The sequence below is a fragment of the Podarcis pityusensis genome, assembly GCF_964106645.2.
Source record: "Podarcis pityusensis genome assembly, chromosome: 14".
NCBI classification, from domain to species: domain Eukaryota; kingdom Metazoa; phylum Chordata; class Lepidosauria; order Squamata; family Lacertidae; genus Podarcis; species Podarcis pityusensis.
The window spans coordinates 6,375,223-6,396,577 of record NC_138039.1 but is presented as its reverse complement, the minus strand read 5'-3'; the positions used below and the strand labels follow the sequence as shown (position 1 = coordinate 6,396,577).

General features: G+C 50.9%; 1 protein-coding gene and 1 long non-coding RNA gene across 2 annotated transcripts in view; one reads left to right on the top strand and one right to left on the bottom strand.

Moving 5' to 3' along the window:
* Positions 1-18,065, bottom strand: part of RAI1 (retinoic acid induced 1) — a 216,377-nt gene extending 198,312 nt beyond the window's left edge. The window contains exon 1 of the mRNA XM_080980925.1: positions 17,897-18,065. The gene's annotated coding sequence lies outside the window, so the exon portion shown is untranslated. The remainder of the gene's footprint in view (positions 1-17,896) is intronic.
* Positions 18,027-21,147, top strand: LOC308463156. Its single transcript, XR_013979496.1, has 2 exons — positions 18,027-18,094; positions 18,802-21,147. It is a non-coding gene; the product is annotated as an uncharacterized lncRNA (long non-coding RNA).
* The last annotated feature ends 208 nt before the right edge of the window (positions 21,148-21,355 follow it).

Genomic DNA, 21,355 nt, shown 5'->3' with positions numbered 1-21,355 from the left:
AGACGTCTTCTAAAGGCCCTATAGTTACTTCTTCTCTTGGCTCAGGAGTCACATAACTCCATACCCTCCAACTTTTCCCCGGTGAAAATAGGGATGTCCAAAGCAAAAGCGGGGCATTCTGGGATCAAATCAGAAACTGGGACGGCTTCTGTAAATCTGGGACTGCCCCTGGAAAATGGGGAGACTTGGGAGGGCCTTGTTTATAAGAACAATCTGGTCCATCATCCTGTTCTTGCAGAGGCTGACCTGATGTTGCAGCAAACCTGCAAACAGGACCTCCCGGTGGTGCAGCGATAAAACTGGTAGCACATTTGCAAAGCTAAGCAGGGTACGGTATGGTTTCAAATTGGATGGGGAACCATGTGTTGAGATCCCTGCATTGACCCTCTCGGTTGACCCTCGGGGTCCCTTCTACAATTCTATACCAGAGCATAACAAGAGCATTCTCCCCTCCAGGGCTTTCCAGCAGCTGGTACTCAGAAGCCTTACTTCCCTATATAGGGAAGTTTTTAATGTTTGATATTTTATTATGATTTTATATTACTTTGAAGCCACCCAGAGTGGTTGGGGCAACCTAGTCAGATGGGCAGGATACAAATAATAAAATTATTATTATTACTACTACCACTATTATTATTATTAATTAGTACTGCCCCCAACTGTGGGAGCAGAGCACAGCCATCACGGCTAGTAGAAAGCCTCCAGTAATTTGTCCAATCCAATTCTAAAAAAGGCGAAAGATTTATACAATCTGAAGAATTCCAATAGAATTCTAAATTCCAATAGAATTCTAAAGCCATCCCAGTTGGTGGCCTTCGCTCCTCTTGTGGGAGTGAGTTCCACAGTTTAACAGTGCTGTGTGACAAAGTACTGCCTTTTATCTGCCCCAAATCTTCCAATATTCAGTTTCATTGGCTGTCCACCAGCTCCGGTGTTATGCGAGGGAAAAGAATGGCACTCTGGGGTTTTTCTTGCCCCAGATTTTCTAGGCACCTCCATGCTTTCCAACTCCATATCTGAGTGCTCCCCTACCTTCGTCTTCCCCAGGAAAAGCCGCTCTTTAACGCTGAATCGGAACAAACAGCAATTGGGCTTTCCGCGGACTGCTGTTTGCTCCGATTCAGTGGTAAAGATTGGGTATTTTGCAGGGGAAGCACGGGGGGCGGGGAATAGCACTCAGGCACTGAGCTTTAAAGCATGGAAACACAGCACAAAATGAAACCTGGATGAGCCCTCAACTAAAGATAGCTTCTTGCAAAATAAGGAGAATCAGAACAAAGGTTTCCATCAAGTCTAGCATTCTGTTACCAACCCTGGTCAGGCAGATAATAACATTTAGGTCACCACTCTGGAGACTGTAGTAGCTCTGCGAGGGGAACGGGAATTATTCATGTCTCTCCTGCTCCCCACGAGCGGTTTAACGTGCAATCCCTCTTCCCACGCAACTCTGTGAATTGTAGCTCTGCCGTGGGAGCAGGGGAGCCTCCTGACAACTCTCTGCACCCTTACAAACTACAGCTCTCGTTGGGTGGGGTGAGCCATGACTGTTTAAAGCGGTTTCAGGGCGCTTTCAATGTGCGGTGTGGACTCTACCAAACGAGCTCAGGGCTAGGCCTGGAACGAGACCCGTTCTCACAGGAGTTAGCAAGGTGGAATGGGAGGAGGGGGAAGCTAGGACCCTGGGAAAACTGCACCACTGTGGCAGAGGCAGAGCATATAAAAGGGGCTGTGCAAAAGGCCGAGGAGAGCAGTGCGCTCAGCTCTCAGGCTCTGCAGGCTGGAACTGGCAGCTCTGAAAGGCAAAGATGAAGCAGCCACTATTGCACTGAGGGCCTCCATGCGGGGCTGATGGTACCATAATATGACTTATTGAAATTAGCACTTCTGAGTGCATAGCACATGATGTCACTGCATGATGTAGTCTCAATAACTCTTACGACGAGCCTGCGAGGTAGGCTAAGGGGACGATTCCCCATGTTGCAGGCAGCTGCCCTCCCACCCTGCTGGCTCCCTTGGGTGGTTGCGCTGTTCAGGGCGCTTGGGAGTTGTGGCCCAAAACATCTGGGCAGAATGGGCACCCGGTTGGAGAAGATTGACGGGGTGAATTTGTGGCAGAGGCAAGGTTTGCACCCCAGTTGCAAGAACAGCCCATGAGTAGACATTGGGAGAAAGCCGGCAGTGGAAGAAGGGACATCGTTAGCCAGGACAAAACGAGGCTGAATGTCATAGAGAGAAAACATCCTTCCTGGCATTTCGCCCCGGCCCTACCATTGGCAGGTGGAACGTTTGTCCGGATCACGAGATCAGCAGTCGTTCGCAGCCAGCTCCTCCGCGGCTTGGCCAGGACAGTTGGGTGGGAAGAGGAAACGCTTAACGGGTACAACCGAGTCTCCAAATTAAGAGCAGAAGCCTGGGGGGAGAGGCAGAACCCCGAAGATGGAGTGGGGGGAGAGAGAGTGAGCTCAGGCAGCGCTGAGATGCTGCATTTGCTGCCCCGGCTCTCCCCCGGTGGCTTTGCGGTATAATCTGGGGCTCGTTCCAGCTCCGCCGCAGCTGGAGGCAGCAGGTTTGTCAATGGCATTTGCTGCCGAGCGGCTGACATTGAACACAGCCAGTCAGAACATCTCGCTGGCAGCAGGAGCAGAGGCACCATCAGCAGCGAGCGGGAGGGAGGTGTCGAAGCGAAAGTGTCAGCCAGACAGCTGCTGCCTCCTCCTCCTCCTTTCTTCCTTCTTGGGGGGGGGGTGTTTCCACCCCCCCTGTTTTGTTTGTCAGTCAAACAGATTGCTTCTCTCTCTCTCTCTCTCTCTCTCTCTCTCTCTCTTCCTCCCTTGCCTTCCCCTTCTCCTTCCTGCAGGCCAATTGTTTCTGCTCCTGGAAGATAAGGGCTCAACGCTGGCTAGATTTGTATAGCTTAGCTGCATCTTGGAGAGATGTCGAAAAGCAAGGAATTGTGTGTTTTGGTGGCTTCCCTCTGTCTCTCCCCCTCCCGCTTCCCTGCCTTCCTTCGCACGCACCCCCAAACCGTCCCCCTCCTCCTCTTCCCCATCCTGATCTTTTGCCTTGAGCTACTTTAGCCTCACAGCTCTCTTGCTATTTAATCTCCATCTCTCCCTCTGGGCCCCGGGAGGGCTCTGTCGCATCCTTCTCTTCGCACCAGCTGCCTGGAGAGAGGAGTCCTTCTGACATCCCCTCGGCCCCTTGGTACCTCTTTCCCCCCTCCCTCCCTCCCTCTCTTCCCTTTCCTCACTTCTCCTTTCATAGTCCAAAGGAACACTTGAAGGCAGAATCGTGAGGCAGGAATGAAAGCAAAGAGAAGGACAGAGCCTGTCTTAGGTACCAGGTTCAATCCGCCCACGTTCCCAGGTAGGGCTGCGGAAAGACCTTGGTCCCTGAGAACCTCTGCCAATCAGCAGACCAGTGGTCCATGTTTGTTATAAGACAGGTTCCTCATGTTCCCACATCTCTGGGGAAGCATCGCAGCTCTGCAGGTTCAATTCTCGGCGTAGGGTTAGGAGAGGCACCCACCCACCCATTCAAAACCCTGGAAGCCATTGCTAGTTAGGGGCTGTTCACAATTCCACTTGCCCTGCCGCTTTCCCATGGGAAAACCTGCTCCCAATGCTGAAACGTCAGTTGGGTTTGCTGGGGGTTGATTTCTGATCCAGTTCGAAGGTAAAAAGCAGGGGCGAATGGAAAATCACTCAGACCAGCGCCCCAAAAGCATGAGACAAGCAGAAAGCTTCTCAGACCTGTGTTTTTAGGCACTGGGCAACCAGAATAGTGGGTGGGTCCTTAGTGTGAACACTACTGTACGCTTGTGAAACATGGGCCACTTATAAACGCCATCTCCAACTCCTCGAAAGATTCCATCAACGGTGTCTCCGAAAAATTCTACACATCACTTGGGAAGTCAGGTGAGCTACTGCAAAGCAGAGATCGCCAGTGTCGAAGCAATGATTCTTCAACATCAACTTCATTGGACTGGTCATGTTGTGCAGATGCCTGATGATCATCTTCCAAAGCAACTACTCTATTCCAAACTTAAAAATGGAAAGCGTAATGCTGGTGGTCATCAAAAGAGGTTTAAAGACTCTCTCAAGGCAAATCTAAAAATTGTAGTATAAACACCCACAACTAGGAAACGCTGGCCTGTGAGCGCTCCAGTTGGAGAACAGCCTTTACCAAAGGAGTCATGGGCTTTGAAGACGCTCGAACTCAGGATGCAAGGGAGAAATGTGCTAAGAGGAAGGCATGCTTGACAAACCCTCACCATGATCAACTCCCAACTGGAAACCTATGTCCCCACTGTGGAAGGACATGTGGATCCAGAATTGGCCTCCACAGTCACTTATGGATTCATTGTTAAAACCGTGCTTATGGAAAACAATCTTACTTGGCTACGAGGGATCGCCAAAGAAGACGTCTGAGCTAGATGAAGCAGCAGCCTGACTCAGGGCAACGCAGTTCCATACGCTCAAATACCAAATCCAGGAGACCAACCAGACTCCAATGTGTGCATCTCTTTGCCACTCTGCTCATGGTAACTGGCTGCCCTTGCCCCCATCCACCATACCTTCAGGAGGGCCCATAACTCGGTGGAAGGGGCACATCCTTGCCATGCTAAAATTCTCAGGGTCAATCCTGGCATTCCCAGTTGGAAGGGTCAAGGTAGCAGGTCGTGGGAAAGACTTCCTAGAATGAGAACTGTAGAGCTGGAAAGTCTAGAGGGACAAATGCAACACAACTTCCTAAGTTACCAAAGACTATTCCAGGAAGCCCTAACCATGACCAAGGTGGCAACTCACATGAGTGTGGCACCTTGAGACCCTTTCCCCCCAGCCCAGTTTGCCATGAGCCCCATGGCAGGAGGGGAAGGCCAGAGGGGAAGGAGGGGTGGGAAAAGATTGGGGAACTGGGAGGAGCCCAACCCAGGAGAGGAGACCCGGAGGAGTGGGAAGAGATCAGGACCTCCTCTCTCATCGCACTAGAACTCCTGGAAGCTGAATGATGGAAGATTCAGGACAGGTAAAAGAAAGAAGCCTGTTCCCAAAATGCCTAGTGAAACTTTGGAACTCACTGCACCAGGAGGCAATGATGCCCACTGTCGTAGACTGGCTGGACGCAGAGGAATGGTGGGAGGAACCAGCTGGGGAACCACCACCACCCCAAGGGGAGAAGACTCAGAGCCCGGGGAGTGGTGGTGGGACAACGATGAGAAGTCAGAGAGAGGAGAGGGAGAAGAAGAGGTGTTGGAAGATGAAGGGGTAACAAGGCTTTTATGCAATCCTACTTGGAGTAGGGGCTTGAACCTGCAACTTTCCACATGCAACGCAGCTGCTCTCACACTGAAAGCCCAAGAACCAATGGGATTTCTCCTCTGACAGAAAGATCCTTCCTGCGGACTGGCTGGGTTTTGCATTAATTCTCCAGCCCTCGGGAGCAGAGGAAAAGAAGCCCTCTCCTTTAACTCTGGAGCATGGCACCAAGTTAGGGACAACACAGCTCCTGTCTTGTGCACCGGCTCCTGTACGAAGGGCAAGATCCAGTCAATTAATTGTGCTCGGGGTGTGTGGGGAGAGCGAAAGCAGGGGGGAAAGTCTGTCTTTATTGCCCTTTCATGCCTTCGGTATAGATTTTCTCTGCTCGTCTCAAAGGGAGAATAAAACCCGGCTTGGCCTTTTTACTTTTACTTTTCAAAAGCCTCCCCTTCGCCCCAGTCCGTCTGATTTTCTGCAATCTGCTGTGTTTTGCTGTGCGGGTTTTTGTTTTTTTTTTAAAGAAGGACACAGGTGTCATAAAGGCTCTGGGAACGGCTTCTGCTCTGAGCAAGAGCTGTGAGAGCCCCAGCCTTGGAGACCGACACCTGAAATGGGTGCAGTCAAGGTCACAGACGCCAGCCTATTTGGCAAAGTGGCGCAAACCAAAGAGGCCTCTGCGCCCGACAAAAGCAATGTCTCCCGGCAGAAAACAACCCAGGCTGCCCGACTGAAAGCCGTTTTGTGACGGTGGTGGCTGCTAACGTGGGTCGGCCCAGGCTGCGTGGACTACAACTCCCAGCAGGCCATGTGCCATCTTGATTTGAGCAGCTTCAGCAGCTGCCGAAATCAAGATGGCACATGGCCTGCTGGGACTTGCAGTCTCCGAGAGTTGGGGCCTTCCACATCGAGATGGGTCCGCTTCCGTGCAAACAAAATGGCTGACTGGCAGGGTCCGATCGGGGCCTTAAACTTAGCCGGTCGGCTTGTTTCGACACCGACAAAAGCAATTAAAAAAAGAGATTTGCCGGTATTGTTTCAGCTGGCATTGATTTTCACCAGGAGATATCTGGAGAACGGCTTAAACGAAAAAGGAGTCGTACCGCCTAACATCTGAAAGCTGAAAAACAGACACACTTGCTTGGCTTGAGTGTTTTTTCAACTGTGTTACAGGGACCTTGGGATTCCTTGAAATCTGCTCCTCCAGAGCAAGGTCAACAACAGCAGACTCGCTTCCATCGCAGGTAGCCAGTCCACAGCTATTGATCCACCGCTGAAATGGAGGAGGTGCATGCCAGGGTGCACTCTCGAGGCCAGACAGCACGTGACATTAATTGCATGGAAGCAATTAGCATAGACATTAAAAGAAAAATAGCCACCAGAGAGACTTGTTAGGACGGAGGGGTGGGGTTGATTCTTTGCCCCTGGGATATGGCTCTATTAAAACATCCACTGCGCCACCCACACAATAGCTCCCTCCAGACCTATGTCACGTTTGAATCTTCTGCAAGCCACCTTGGAGATCACTGGATCGAAAGGCGGAGTATAGATCTCCCAAGCAAATAAATGCAGCTTAAAAAGCATGAAGTGGGAGGCATGAAAGGGAGACGTCTCCTCAGCAGAGATGTCGATGTGGTTTTGAGTCGATTTATTATATTTCTTTGCCACTTTCCCTTCAAATGAATCGCAAAGCGGCTTTCAAACAATAGAGCCATCACAAATATAGAAGCATACGTAGGATGATGAACAAACCATCAGTAAAGCAATCACAAACATCGGAAGGGATTTGCCAAAGGTATAGAGTCTGAAAATCGCTGCAGTAGGAGAACAAGGAATTTCACCATTAGACGTGGATCTCAATTAGCAAAATACAGAATTCAGGTTGAGTATCATGGTTCCTGCTTTGCTGAATCCTGCTGAATCTGGCAGTTGTAACACAGTCAGCTTAAAAAAAGAGAAAAATCTGTTGAAAACAACCACAGCAGGCTAGGAAATTTTCATTGTTGTCATGTTGAGAGGCATTGGATATTCTCACAAAAATCTGCATTTTTGTATATTATTATTATTTAGCAGCATTTTCACAGTCTTATTCCTATCCATCTACATGTCCCCAGTGTTTTCTTTAGCCAGTCCTTGCCATCTCAAGTCCTACAATACAGGGTGCAAACGAGAACAAAAGATATGCATAGCTGAGAACAGTAAAACGGCAGTGCAACTTCTATACTGCAAAACCCATCATGCACCGCGACAGCCAGCTAGAAAGCATAACAAGGACGACTGCACTTAGTAAGGCTACAAACCCTATGATGCACCGACCTGCAAGTGAAAGAACATGCAGAGAAACATCCAGGGCCTTGAGTTAACGCAAATAGCTGAAAACAAGGTAAAACCAGACACCCTGCGGGAACCAGCCGAACGGAAATCTGCACAAGTCATCAACTTAGCAAACACGGGAGAAACAGGGACACAGACATAACCAGCAGGAATTAAAATTGGGCGAGAGATTTTCTGCAGCCATCAACTGCCTTTCTACCTCCACCACCACCTGCCCTCCCTGGCAAGAGTTTGCCAGGCGGACCCCATGATTCTCAAAGCAATTAAACCAGCTATGTAATCAACGAAGACCACCAAGCGAAGACCCTTAGGCAGGTAGTACCTTGGCTTTGTTGCAACTGCCTCTGCTACACATGGATGGACCTTCTGTAAAACTCAGGCTGAAGATATCAATGTGAGCTCAATAGGATAGGGGGAAGTACGGATGTAAGAAAACGAAGGAATGCTTAGAAATGCAAAATGGCAACTCTAGAATGGGAGCTCGTGAGGTCTGGCAAGACGTGGATATAATCAGATAGGATCTAAGTGCTTGCTATCTTGAGAGAAGACACTCATGTCTGCAAAGAACCTTAGTAGGGCATTAATAAAGGTCCAGTGCCTAGGGCCTTCTGGCCCTTGCTGCGAGAAGCCAAGTTACAGGGAACAAGGCAGAGGGCCTTCTCGGTAGTGGCACCCGCCCTGTGGAACGCCCTCCCACCAGATGTCAAAGAGAAAAACAACTACCAGACTTTTAGAAGACATCTGAAGGCAGCCCTGTTTAGGGAAGCTTTTAATGTTTAATAGATTATTGTATTTTAATATACTGTTGGAAGCCCCCAAGAGTGGCTGGGGAAGCCCAGCCAGATGGGCGGGGTATAAATATATTATTATTATTATTATTGTTATTATTATTATTATTATTACTATTACTATTACTATTGGAGGCCAGACATCTGCAGGCACGCTTCCCACCAAGCGTGGAAAAGAATAGCCAACATGGTACCCTTGCGATGTTGCTGGATTTAAACTCCCAACATGGCCAAGGGATCATGAGTGATGGGAGTTGGGAGTTCAACAAAATCTGGAGGAAGACACTAGGCTGCGGAAGGCTGATCAGTGGAGGCTGGTCTATTGGGACAAAGACAGCCCTGCCCCTCCAATCTCAGTCTGGCCTTCAGCCACCTTCCTGCTTTCTGAATTGCACCCAGTCTAAGGGGTAGCCCTGACAGCCAGCTTCCCCTTATTTCCTTGTTCTGGCATTGCCCCTTGCAGAACTCAGCAGCGAGCAAGAAGGGGGCCAAGATAGAATCAGTGGGCTCCAGAGCTCTGAATGGCATGGGCTCCACCAGTCCTAGAATCAGAGTTGGAAGAGAAGCATGAGGGTCATCTGGCCCAACCCACTGCAATGCAGGAATCTTTTGCCCAACGAGATTAAGAGTGGTCACCACTAAGGCTGGTGCGTGTCTCCAGGAGGATGGAGGATCCGAAACACTTTTACATCACCTAGTAGGATTTTTATTTCCTAGGCTAGTTTCGGCTTAAGTTGCTCAGTATTCACCATCCAAGCCAGCTCAGGTAAGACGAATGTCTCAATTTATATTGGCGCATCATTTCTGTCTCTTATTCTATACAGTGGTACCTTGGGTTATATACGTTTCAGGTTACAGACTCCGCTAACTCAGAAATAGTACCTCGGGTTAAGAACTTTGCTTCAGGATGAGAACAGAAATCGTGTGGTGGCGGCACAGTGGGAGGCCCCATTAGCTAAAATGGAACCTCAGGCTAAGAACAGTTTCAGGTTAAGAACGGACCTCCAGAATGAATTAAGTTCTTAACCCGAGGTACCAGTGTACCTTGCTTTTCGAACAGCTTAGTTCTCGAACGTTTTGGCTCCCAAATGCTGCAAACCCAGAAGTGACTGTTCCGGTTGGCGAACGTTCTTTGGAACCCGAATGTCCGACGGGGCTTCTGATTGGTTGCAGGAGCTTCCTGCAGCCAATCAGAAGCCGCACATTGGCTTCCGGACATTTTGGAAGGCGAACGGACTTCCAGAACGGATTCTGTTTGACTTCCAAGGTACGACTGTGTATTGTTTGTTTGATTTGCATATGGCCTGATGAAATACCCTGCTGCTGCACTTTTCGGTGATTAGTTTTTATTTTATTTTATTTTGAAGCAACCGTATATTGAACCAGATCTTTCTTCCGCCAAGCCCAGAATTCCCTGCTCTTAATTGGCAATGGCTTTCAGGGACTTGCGAGCCGCCTTTCCTAGCCCAGGACCCTTTTAATTACAGGTGCTCGGGGCTGAATCTGGGACCCTCTGTATGGGAAGCATGTATGATGACAACCAAGCGATGGTCCATCGTCTTATTGCTTTTCAATGGCAGCATCAGCAATATTATTGTGCGTTGCCTAGACAGTGCTAAAAGCCTGCCCGCTCTCCGCCTCGCCACCTTTTGCGACGCAGCCTGGCACTTCTAGGTCTCTTCCGGAGCAAGATCAGGTTGCTCCGCCGTGCCCTGCTGAGAGAACCCGATGCCTTGCTGCTTGCATGCTGTGTGCGCAGCGCCTGCAGAGAGAGGGAGAATGTCTGGTGAGCTCCTCTCTCTCCGCTGGTGCAGCCTGCGCACATAGGTCAGACAGCCTGTGCAAGGGAGGACGAGGGCAGCGAGCGGCAAACAGAAGGGACCTGGAATGAACAGCGCTATCGGAGGCCATGCGGCCTGCATGGCTGCAGACATCTTGCTTTACGTATTTATTTCAAAAGAAGGAATATACTGCATACTCTAGTTATCTCTCTGTTGGACTACTGCAATGCGCTCTACGTGGGGCTACCTTTGAAGGTCACCCGGAAACTACAACTAATCCAGAACACGGCAGCTAGACTGGTGACTGGGAGTGGCCGCCGAGACCATATAACACCGGTCTTGAAAGACCTGCACTGGATCCCAGTATGTTTCCAAGCACAATTCAAAGTGTTGGTGCTGACCTTTAAAGCCCTTAACAGCCTCGGTCCAGTATACCTGAAGGAGCGTCTCCACCCCCATTGTTCTGCCCGGACACTGAGGTCCAGTACTGAAGGCCTTCTGGCGGTTCCCTCACTGCGAGAAGCCAAGTTACAGGGAACCAGACAGAGGGCTTTCTTGGTAGTGGCACCCGCCCTGTGGAATGCCCTCCCATCAGATGTCAAAGAGAACAACAACTACCAGACTTTTAGAAAACATCTGAAGGCAGCCCAGTTTAGGGAAGCTTTTAATGTTTAATAGACTATTGTATTTTAATATTCTATTGGAAGCCACCCAGAGTGGCTAGAGAAACCCAGCCGGATGGGTGGGGTATAAATAAATCATCATCATCATCATCATCATTGCAAATGATAACAAAAACAAAGCCTCAAAAGAGGTTTACTGGAAAAAATTAAGCAGTAAGGCTACCGGGAAAAACAGTTCATAGAATTGTAGAGTTGGAAGGGACCCCCAAATGTCATCTATTCCAACCCCCTGCAATGCAGGAGTCTCAACTAAAGCATCCATGACAGACGGCCACCCAACCTCTGCTTGGAAACCTCCAAGGAAGGAGAGTCCACAACCTCCCAAGGGAGACCGTTCTATGGTCGAACAGCTTTGTCAGAAAGTTTTTAAGCAACTCTTGAAAAGCATTCAGAATCAGTGATAAGCTAAACACAGATCCGAGCACAGGTCAGTGTTCTAGATATCTGGGTAAAGGTAAAGGTACCCCTGACCGTAAGGTCCAGTCGTGGACGACTCTGGTGTTGCGCGCTCATCTTGCTCTATAGGCCGAGGGAGCCGACGTTTGTCCGCAGTCAGTTTTCCCGGGTCATGTGGCCAGCATGACTAAGCCGCTTCTGGAGAACCAGAGAAGCACACGGAAACGCTGTTTACCTTCCCGCCAGAGCGGTACCTATTTATCTACTTGCACTTGACGTGCTTTCGAACTGCTAGGTTGGCGGGAGCAAGGACTGAGCAACGGGAGCTCACCCCGTCGTGGGGATTTGAACTGCCAACCTTCTGATCAGCAAGCCCTAGGCTCTGTGGTTTAGACCACAGCGCCACCCATGTCTGGGTAGGTTTGTCCAAAGAAAAATGTTTTCAGCAGGCAGTGAAGGCGCTTGCCTGATATCAAGAGCCAGGGAGTTCCACAGTGTAGGCAGACCATTAGGGGGCTGGAACAAAGAAGCTGCCTTATACCAGGTTAGACTATTTGTTCATCTTGCCCTGTAAGGTAAAGGACCCCTGGATGGTTAAGTCCAGTCAAAGGCGACTATGGGGTTGCTGCACTCATCTTGCTTTCAGGCCGAGGGAGCCGACATTTGTCCACAGACAGCTTTCCAGGTCATGTGGCCAGCAGGACTAAACTGCTTCTGGCATAATGGGACACTGTGACAGAAACCAGAGCGCACGGAAACGCAGTTTACCTTCCTGCCACAGTGGTACCTATTTATCTACTTGCTTTCGAACTACTAGGTTGGCAGGAGCTGGGACAGAGCAATGGGAACTCACCACCGTCATAGGGATTCGAACCGCCGACCTCCTGAACGGCAAGCCCAAGAGGCAGGGTGGTTTAGACCACAGCACCACTGACGTCTATCCCTGTACCGCCTACCCTGACTGGCAGCAGCTTCCCAGCGTCTCAGGCAGAGTAGGGTCTTCCCTGCTGTTTGACCCCTTGCAAAACATAGGCTCAGAACTGACCTACAGTTCCTCCTTAAGGAAGGCGACTAGGTGAAAACATGCTTTGGGGAAGTTGATTAAGTGGGTGTTGCTAGGGGGTACGTCCATGGGCCCTAGAATTTGTGTGTGTGTGTGTGTGTGTGTGTGCCCCAAATGTTTCTTGGTGTGCAATGAATTCAGAGGAAACCGAATAGAGAGGATGATCTCGGTTTCTGGGTAGGATATTAAGTTGGGGAAATAAATTAATTTAAGAGGACTTTATCTAGAGATGATTTGGGCTTAATGAATGGGACTAATTGAAAAGGAATTGAATTGATTTGGAGCAGGATCTGTTGGGAAATTAATTGGGGACAAATGAATTGAGTAGGAACTGATTTGGGATGATTTGGGGGTGGGGGGCAGATTAATTGTGCTTATCTGGGGCGATACGGATAGGAAATTAGCAGGCTCGCCTTGTGCCGCCATTCAAATTCTAAACCTGCGTCTGTACATAGAAAATGGCAGTGGCAGATGGGATGCAAATTTTTGTCCCCTTGGCCCATGCCCGGCATCTTTCGATGCCCCTGGTGATTTGGAACGGAGAAATGGCAGATGGGGAAGGGTTAAGCACAGGCACTCCTACACAACTGCTTCTCACTTCAAATTCCACCTCCCCACGTGGCTTTGCACTTTAAGAATAAACACCGGAGTCCAGCTGCTCACGTTTGTTGCGACACATTAAGTATCCCCTGGCTCAGCAATTCCAAGTTCAGGACTGCATTCCCAACTTTTATCAGAGAAAACAGGGATACCCTTGTAGCGTCACTGCTCTCATGCCCAGGGCCTCTCCGCTGTGCTTTCCCAAAGGCTCTCCTCCAACCACGGCAGGCTGCATTCATGGACTCTGATCTGCAGTAACACTGTCCTGCGCCGATTTCCAAAGCGGCTCCTCTTTCTTTGGGTCAAAAGGTACGCCAAGAAGTGAACGTTCTTGTCCCGTGCTTTGTTATCAGCAGACTGAAATCGACCTCCCCGGCTGCGGGGTGAGAAATGACAGGCTGCGTACAGCACATTGCTCCTTGGGGCTCGCGCGCATGAATTTATGCGCACGTCCACTAGAGGGGAGCTGAAGCCTCTCCACACTCGCGGGTGCTGCTGCCGGCGCAGGGATGGCAAACCTGGGGCACCCCAGACTCCAGCTCCCATCTGCCCCAGCCAGCAATGACAACGGTCAGGAATAGGACTTAGAATCATAGAATTGCAGAGTTGGAAGAGATTCTGAGGGTCATCTAGTCCAACCCCCTGCAATGCAGGAATATTCCGCTATCCCATTCAGGGATCAAACCTGCAACCCTGGCGTTATCAACACCACGCTCTGACCAACTGAGCTATCCAGGGAGCTTTCGCCTATCAAAAACTTTGAGAAACTAAAGAAGAAAAGTCACGTGATCCAGGGACTGCCTGCATATATATTGGACTATTCCTGCCTCCTTTTCTTGATGGCGCCTGCTCTTGCCCAGGCTGCACAGAAAAAGCATTTTGGTTCTTGAAATTTGTTCCGATTTTGCAGATAAAATATAACTGATAGAATCCTACAGTAGGGTTGCCAGACGTCCCCGGTTCCCGGGGACAGTCCCCGGATTTGCAAATCTGTCCCCGGACAAATTCTGTCCCCGGAATGTCCCCAGATTTGCAAATCTGTTCCCGGGAAACACGGCAGTGGCAGCCTCAGCAGCCCAGAGCCAGCCTGGTAGTGCAGTTGGCTCTGGCTGGCTTCAGGAGCTGCTCACTGCCATGGCACCAGCCATTTTTCCTCGCCGGAAATCCCCATATGATGTGTCTTGTGCACAACAGATCATATGGGGACTTTCGGCAAGGAAAAATAGCAGGCAACATGGCAGTGAGCAGCTCCTGAAGCCAGCCAGAGCCGACTGCGCTACTAGGCTGGCTCTGGGCTGCTGACTGCCGCTGCCGCCGCCACTGCCGAAGGGGAACCGGGGACATTCAGCGGTACAGATCTCCTGCCCCCTGCCCCCTTTGTTTTGACCAATCAGGGGAGGCTCAGGAGTTACGGACGGGCGGCCATTGCCCAGTTTTTTGAAAACTGCACATTTATGTTTCACAGGGTGCGAAAGAAGGGCTTTGCACCTTGCCTGGCAGAGAAACTGTGCGCCTAGTCACGGACGGGCGGCGCGCTGTTGCCCAGTTTTTTACAAACTGCACATTTATGTTTCACAGGGTGCAAAAAAGGGCTTTGCACCTTTATACAATATGCATGTGTGCTTGGGCCCAGGGTCTTTTGCCTCACCATCCCCACTGCTGACTCCCTCTTGCTACTCAGCTTCAAAAAAAAAAATTTTTTTTAATCCCCAGATTCACTGAAAAAAATCTGGTAACCATATTCTACAGGATGGTGTGTTAGTGCGTGGAAAACAGTCCGGATCCAAGGACCCCCAGCCATGCATGTCCAGATGGTGGAGGTGTCAGGAGTCATCCAGGAATCTTCACCTGGTCACAAGTGGTCGAAATCCAGGTGAAAAACGCGCCTGGCACCTGGCCAATTTCGAACACTGCACCCCAGCAGGTCTGGCCAATGTTCAGGGACGGTGGGAATTGCAGCCTAACCACTTGCACAGGGCAACAAGCTTCCTACCCCTGGTCTAGCGAGATGGCTTTAAATAAGAACCAGCCAGTTACATGGAAAAGTCTATGTCGTGCCTATTTGTCAGGCTAATTAAGGAACCTCCAGGTCCAGAAGCAATATACCTGAGAGTAACAGATACAGGGGAACAGGCTCACTTGTAGGGCTCACCTGCAAGTTCCCAGAAGTATCTGGCTGGCTGGTGAGGAAAGCAGGTTCAGATGGACCTTGACCCAAAGCAGCCCTGACTCGAGGCCAGTGGGTGTGGACCGTGTTTACCTGTGTTCACTGAATGGTAGACGTATTTCCTACGCAAGGAGAATGGCCAGGTCAAATACAACTTTTCAAACCAGCACGTAGATTTGTCGCAATGCCCTTATGCGCAGGAATTGCATACACACAGCCAATATATTTGCAGTTCATGCACACCCACACTGAAGGGTACGCATATGCAGTTATGACACATGGGCTTTTCACGAAGGGAAGATGCACAGCGGCCCACAGGGCTGAAGCAACTACACTTTGCACATGCTCAGAAGACACAGGGCGGTTTATCACCAGAGCAACAAAAGGCAGTTGTATGCTAAGCTATGTGAGTTGGGGCATCCCCTCTTCAAAAATCTCTTTTTCCAGTTATATTTTGTTAAATTTTCAAAGTTTCACGTATACACTCCAAAGCATAATATTTATTCTTTTGTTTTGCCAACTTCCCACCCCGTTTCCCATTGTTTTTATTTCTCTCCCTTTGTTGCACCTATCTTCTATCTCTTATACCGTGACAAAAATACAATCATCTCTCATTCCTTCTGTTGCTCCGAGTTCAAATCCAGCTCATGAGCTCATCGTACCATCCCCTCTTCAAAAATCTTGCCTCCTCTGAGAACTCAGGGAAGCCTTAGGCGATATTCCCACCCTCATCTGCCATGTGAGGATAATCTGGCCTACCTTACAGGACTGTTGTGAGTGCTTACTAAGGTAATGGGAAGCTATTTTGAGCTTCTTCCCTAAACACTATATGCATGTTAAATTTTATTTTTAAAAATTATGGCATTAACCTTTTTTTTTTTTTTTTTTTTTTTGCTAAACCATCCAGAGAGCTTTTGTTAGCTGGTGGTACAGAAATACCGAAAAATAAAATAGATAAGATGCGCTATCTTTATCATCGCCATTTCCTCGCTTGCCGCGACGATGATGGATGTTTATAAATCGCTGAGGCTCACCACAATGCCATAGAACTAGGCAGCAACGTTAAAAACAGTCCCTGAAATTAAAATTTAAAAGAAAACAAAACCAAACGCTGCCTGCGAGCAAACTCATCCTTCTGGGAAAGGGGAATAAATAAATAAACAAAAGCTTTCAGCATCAGAAGAAACGTCTGCAAAAAACGAAGCAGCCTGCCTAGTGGGGCACTGTGCTCCCCAGACCACAACACCGCTGACGCCATCCGCCCCCATTCTGGGGCCAAGCAACGGATTCGGAAAACACCTTCCGGGGCCCAGGCCGAGCTGTGGGGCGCCCTTCCGATTTCTCCGCCTGCACCGTTGCAAGGAAGCATGCGAAGCCTCTTTCAAAACAAGGCTTTCCAGCTGCAGGCCTAAACCCGCAAGCCCGAAATCACATCTCGCCTGTCATTCCGAGAGGCCCCTCTTCTTCCTTAGGCCCCCTGAGCGGGTTTCTGGGGGGGGGGGTGGGTTGCAACTGGGAAAGCAAGCTTCCTTTCCAGCCCCCTCTTGCTCACAAAGCCCTGCCTGAGAAACTGAATACCCTTCCCACCCGACCCCCATCGCTCCCTGGACTGTGGTGGTGAGCTGGTCAGCCAAGAGCAAGGGAGACAAGGCCTCTGGGGGCACCCACTTGCCCCCTCTGCAAGGTTGGCATTTCGACTAGGACCCCAGCCGGTGCCAAGGGTGCGAGCCACGTCCCCCATGGCACCGGCTGGCTCCTGGGTGCCAGGACTCGTCTGCCCCAAAGCCCTTGGCACCCCACACAAACACACAAAGCCAAGAAACAAGCTGCTGTCTGGACTCCCCCTTCCTTTCCTTTCTTCCTCTCCCTCGCCACTTGGAGGTTTTCTCCCTTCTGCAAAAACAGCTTTTTCTCTTCCTGGAGGCAAAGCAAAACAAAGACGCACACTCACCGAGCCTCCCTCGGCTGCTGCTAGGCCCAGCCCCAGATGATATTTTCGCTTTTCTGCATTCCTTTTCTGCCCTCTCTGCAGCGGCTGATCTCTGGGGAAGGGCCCTCTCTCAGCTTGGGACCCCCAGAGGACAGGCCTGGCAAGCAAAAGGTCCCGGGTTCAAGCCCTGGCGAAAGGGCATGGCAATGGGGAAGCCCCTGCCAGCCAGGGTCAACACAGCTAAGGGAGTCAGTGTGGGGCAGATTCCTGGGCTCTTCGGTGCACGACTTGAGGAGGGTGTCCCGGACTCTGAGAGTCCTACTCCAGCGTAATTCAAACAGGGCACGTACTGTACCACCAAGAATAATCCCACCATATGTTATAGCACCCCCACCCCCAAGACCACCTAGGTTGCAGCCCACCACCGTAGTGCAAAAGAGGTGTGGTTATTTGATTTCCGTCCTTACCCACGCGATTTGGCCCTACCCTGGATCCTGAACGGATCTTTCACTTGGGTACTTTGTGGGTTGGGGGAATGCGAGAGATCAAGCCAAGCCCACCCATCCTCCCCGCATCCCTCTCTTCATCCCGCTCCGTGTACGCGTTCCCACGACCGCCTCGTTCCCTTCCGCGTCCATCGTTCCAGCGCCGCCGCCGCCCCCCAACCTCCCCGATCCCCGCGCTCCGTAACGCGCAAACGCCGCTCCCCGCGCAAGCAGGAATGCGAAAAATGCGCGCGCGCGTGGATGGCTCTGCAGGTCCATGCGCGCGGATCTGCACCTCCTGGCCCCGGAAGGCTGGTTTCCCCCCTCCCTCGCACCGCGCGATCCTCCCAACGCGCGCAGCAAACGGGACCAGGAGGACCAGACGTGGGTCGCGGGCACCGCGGCTCTTACCTCGCGTCGCCTTCCCCGCCGCCCTCAGTGCGCGCAGGGAGCCGCTTGCTGCTGTTGCCGCCGCCGCCGCCGATCGCCGGGGAAATCCGTGCCGGAACCAGCCATCCTCCGAGGCGGATCCCGTCCGCTGCGCGCTGCCCGCGATCCGGAGGCTCGGGAGCGCAAGAGAAATCGGGGAGCAAGGGGGAAGGCTGCAAGGTTGGGGATGGGGCGCGATGGGGTTTTGCGTGGGGGGGGGGGTGTCGTGTGAACGGGAAGGCGAGCCCGGTGCAGCCCCGTCAGCTCGCCAGCTTAAGCGCAGCGGCGGCGGCTGCGCCCCGGGGCCGGGCCCTGATCCTCGGCGGCTCTGCCTGCTGCTGCTTTTTCAGCAGAGCCCGTCCTTGCCATAGCGCGGCGGGGAAGTGAAATCCCACACTGCACAGGAAGAGACCGAGGGAGAAAGAGGGAGGGAGGGAGCTGGCGGGGGGGGGGGAGAAGAAAGTTCAGAGGCAGAACTGGATGCTGTCGGAAACGCACGCTCCGATTTCCCCCCGGGGTGGGGGGGCTGGTGGGGGTGGCGGGGAGAGCCAGGTGGCCTTGCCAAGGGCAACAGTGCCACCTGCTGGGGGGCTCGCGGCGCTTCTCTACTCCCCGCCCCCTAAGTGTGGGGGCAGGGAAAGGCTGCTCAGACTCCCCTCCGAGGAAAGGTCGCGGCGTTTTCTAGTTCAGGGCAGGTTTCCAAGCCTGATGAGGAGCGGTTGAAGGAGCCGGGTATGTTTAGTTAGCCTGGGAAAGAGAAGATATGAGAGCCACATGGGCCTAGCCAGGATTTTTGTTGCACGGCAGAACCTCAGTGAGTTAAGGATTTTTAGTTATCCCCTTTTTATTTCCCCCCTTTGGCTACACCCATGGAGAGCCACCTTCAGATATCTCAAGGTCTGTCACAAGGAAGAGGGAGCAAGCTTGTTTTCTCCTGCTTCAGAGGGTAGGACTCGAACCCATGGCTTCCACTTACAAGAAAGGAGATTCTGACGCCACATCAGAAAGAACTTTATGGCAGTAAGAGCTGTTTGACAGTGGAACAGACTCCTACAAGAGGACGTGGACCCTCGTTCCTTGGAGGTTTTTAAGCCGAGGCTTGATGGCCGTCTGCTGTGGAGGCTTTAGCTGAGATTCCTGCATTGCGGGGGGTTGGACTAGATGACCCTCAGGGTCCCTTCCAGCTCCACAGTTCTATGATTCTCTCCTCAAACGTTTCAGACCCAGCACCCGCTTTTAACCCAAACATGCATTTGGGGACACCCGTATCTTTCGCAGTTTATTCTGCAGGAAGGTCATGCTTCTGCAGCGACCCACCTTGAATCAGGTTGGAGACCAATAGATTCCTCCCCTCTCCTTTTTCCTATCCAATATCTCACCTCTTGTAAACCGCTTTGTGTCTCCTTTGGCCAACTCTTTCCCCTCTTCTTAGACGAGAGCAAGGATTCTAACTGCTTCCAGTCCTCTTGGATTCGCTGGTGAAGCTGCTGAATCTCTGGGAGGTGAAAACAGTGACATATACTCTGAGACAGCGGAGAGCAAAAGTTAGAGCAGGGTGGATCTCCTGGTAGATCTCTGGCTAATTTGCAGGGGACCCCCAGGGATTGTTGACACCCAATTGTTCCACAATAGTAACAACCTTTTGCTGAAGGACAGTGGAGCATCAGGGAACCAGGAATGGTTTTTATGGGAAAGGACTGAGAGTTCACTTCTCGTACTGAAAGCAGAACTTCCTGAACCACTGATTTGTGCATAAAAGGAGCTTGCTGGGTTATACCAGTGGACCATCAAGTCCAGAATCCTATTGCCACAGAAGCCAGCCTTTGGGAAGCTTGCAAGCAGGACCTGAGTGCAAGAACCCTCTCCCCTCCTTTGGTTTCCAGCAGCTGGGAAACGGGTGGCGCTGTGGTCTAAACCACTGAGCCTCTTGGGCTTGCCGATCAGAAGATTGGCAGTTTGAATCCCTGTGACGGGATGAGTTCCCGTTGCTCTGTTCCAGCTCCTGCCAACCTAGCAGTTCAAAAGCAAGTAGATAAATAGGTACCGCTGCGGCAGGAAGGTAAACAGCGCTTACGTTTACGTCATGGTGTCCTGTTGCGCCAGAAGCGGTTTAGTCATCCTGGCCACATGACCCGGAAAGCTGTCTGTGGACAAACGCTGGCTCCCTTGGCCTGAAAGCGAGACGAGCGCTGCAACCCCTTAGTCGCCTTTGACTAGACTTAACTGTCTAGGGCAGGCATCCCCAAACTCAGCCCTCTAGATGTTTTGGGACTACAACTCCTATCATCCCTAGCTAACAGGACCAGTGGTCAGGGATGATGGGAATTGTAGTCCCAAAACATCTGGAGGGCCGAGTTTGGGGATGCCTGGTCTAGGGGCCCTTTACCTTTTCCTGTTCAGAAGCACATAGACTCTGACTGTGGATCGTTGACTCCAGCTGTTGGACCCAGGGATTCTGGTGCAGAGAGACAACAAAGATCTTGAAGTCTTCCCACCCACCCTGTTCGAAGAGATGCCAGGAAGCTGAGCTCTTAAGAATCTCAACTCTAGTGAGGGCATCTTCATAACATCATCCCTCTAAGGCCAAAATTGGGGTGCATTGGGGTCAGGAGATCAGGACCACATCAGATAAGAAGAGCCCATACGAAGCAGGATTTATGGGACTGCCTCTCCTGGTATGCCCTGCAGAGGACCTTAAAGTCCATGAATAATCATAGTTTAGAGGTCCAGGGCCCTAGGGAAGTCAGATTATCCTCCACCAGGGCCAGGGCCTTCTCAGTGATGGCTCCGACCTGGTGGAATGCTCTGTCCCATGAGACCAGGGCCCTGCAGGATTTAACTTCCTTCTGCCGGGCCTGTAAGACAGAGCTATTCCGCCTGGCTTTCGATTTGAACTTAGCCTGATCTTTTATTCCCTTTCCTTCCCTCCCCTCCCCTTTTATGAAGATCACCCACTCTGGGATCCCACAGCTAATTCTCCCCTGGTCTCCTTGCTGGCCCAGATAGGACTAACTTAGCCAGTTAGCCCTGGTGATCATCTAATATTTATTGGACGGATTTCCCCCCTAAATTGATTTTTGAATTCTGAATTTATTGTTATTCACGTTTTATACTGTATTTTATGCTGGTTTTTTGTTGCAGCAATTACATGTTTTAAATTTGTTGTTAGTCGCCCTGAGCCCGGTTTTCTGAACCAGGAAGGGCGGGGTATAAATAAAAAATTATTATTATTATTATTATTATTATTATTACCTTATACTGAGTCACACTGTTGCTCCATCTCTGGCACTGACTGGCAGCAGCTCTCCAGGGTTTCAGGCTGGTGGCCTCCCCAACCCTACCTAGAGATAGATGTCACGATTGACCTTGGAACTTTCCCCATGCTGAATGACCACATTTGCCCTGCTTGGGGTAAGTTGGAGCACATGCTAAAGACCTGGG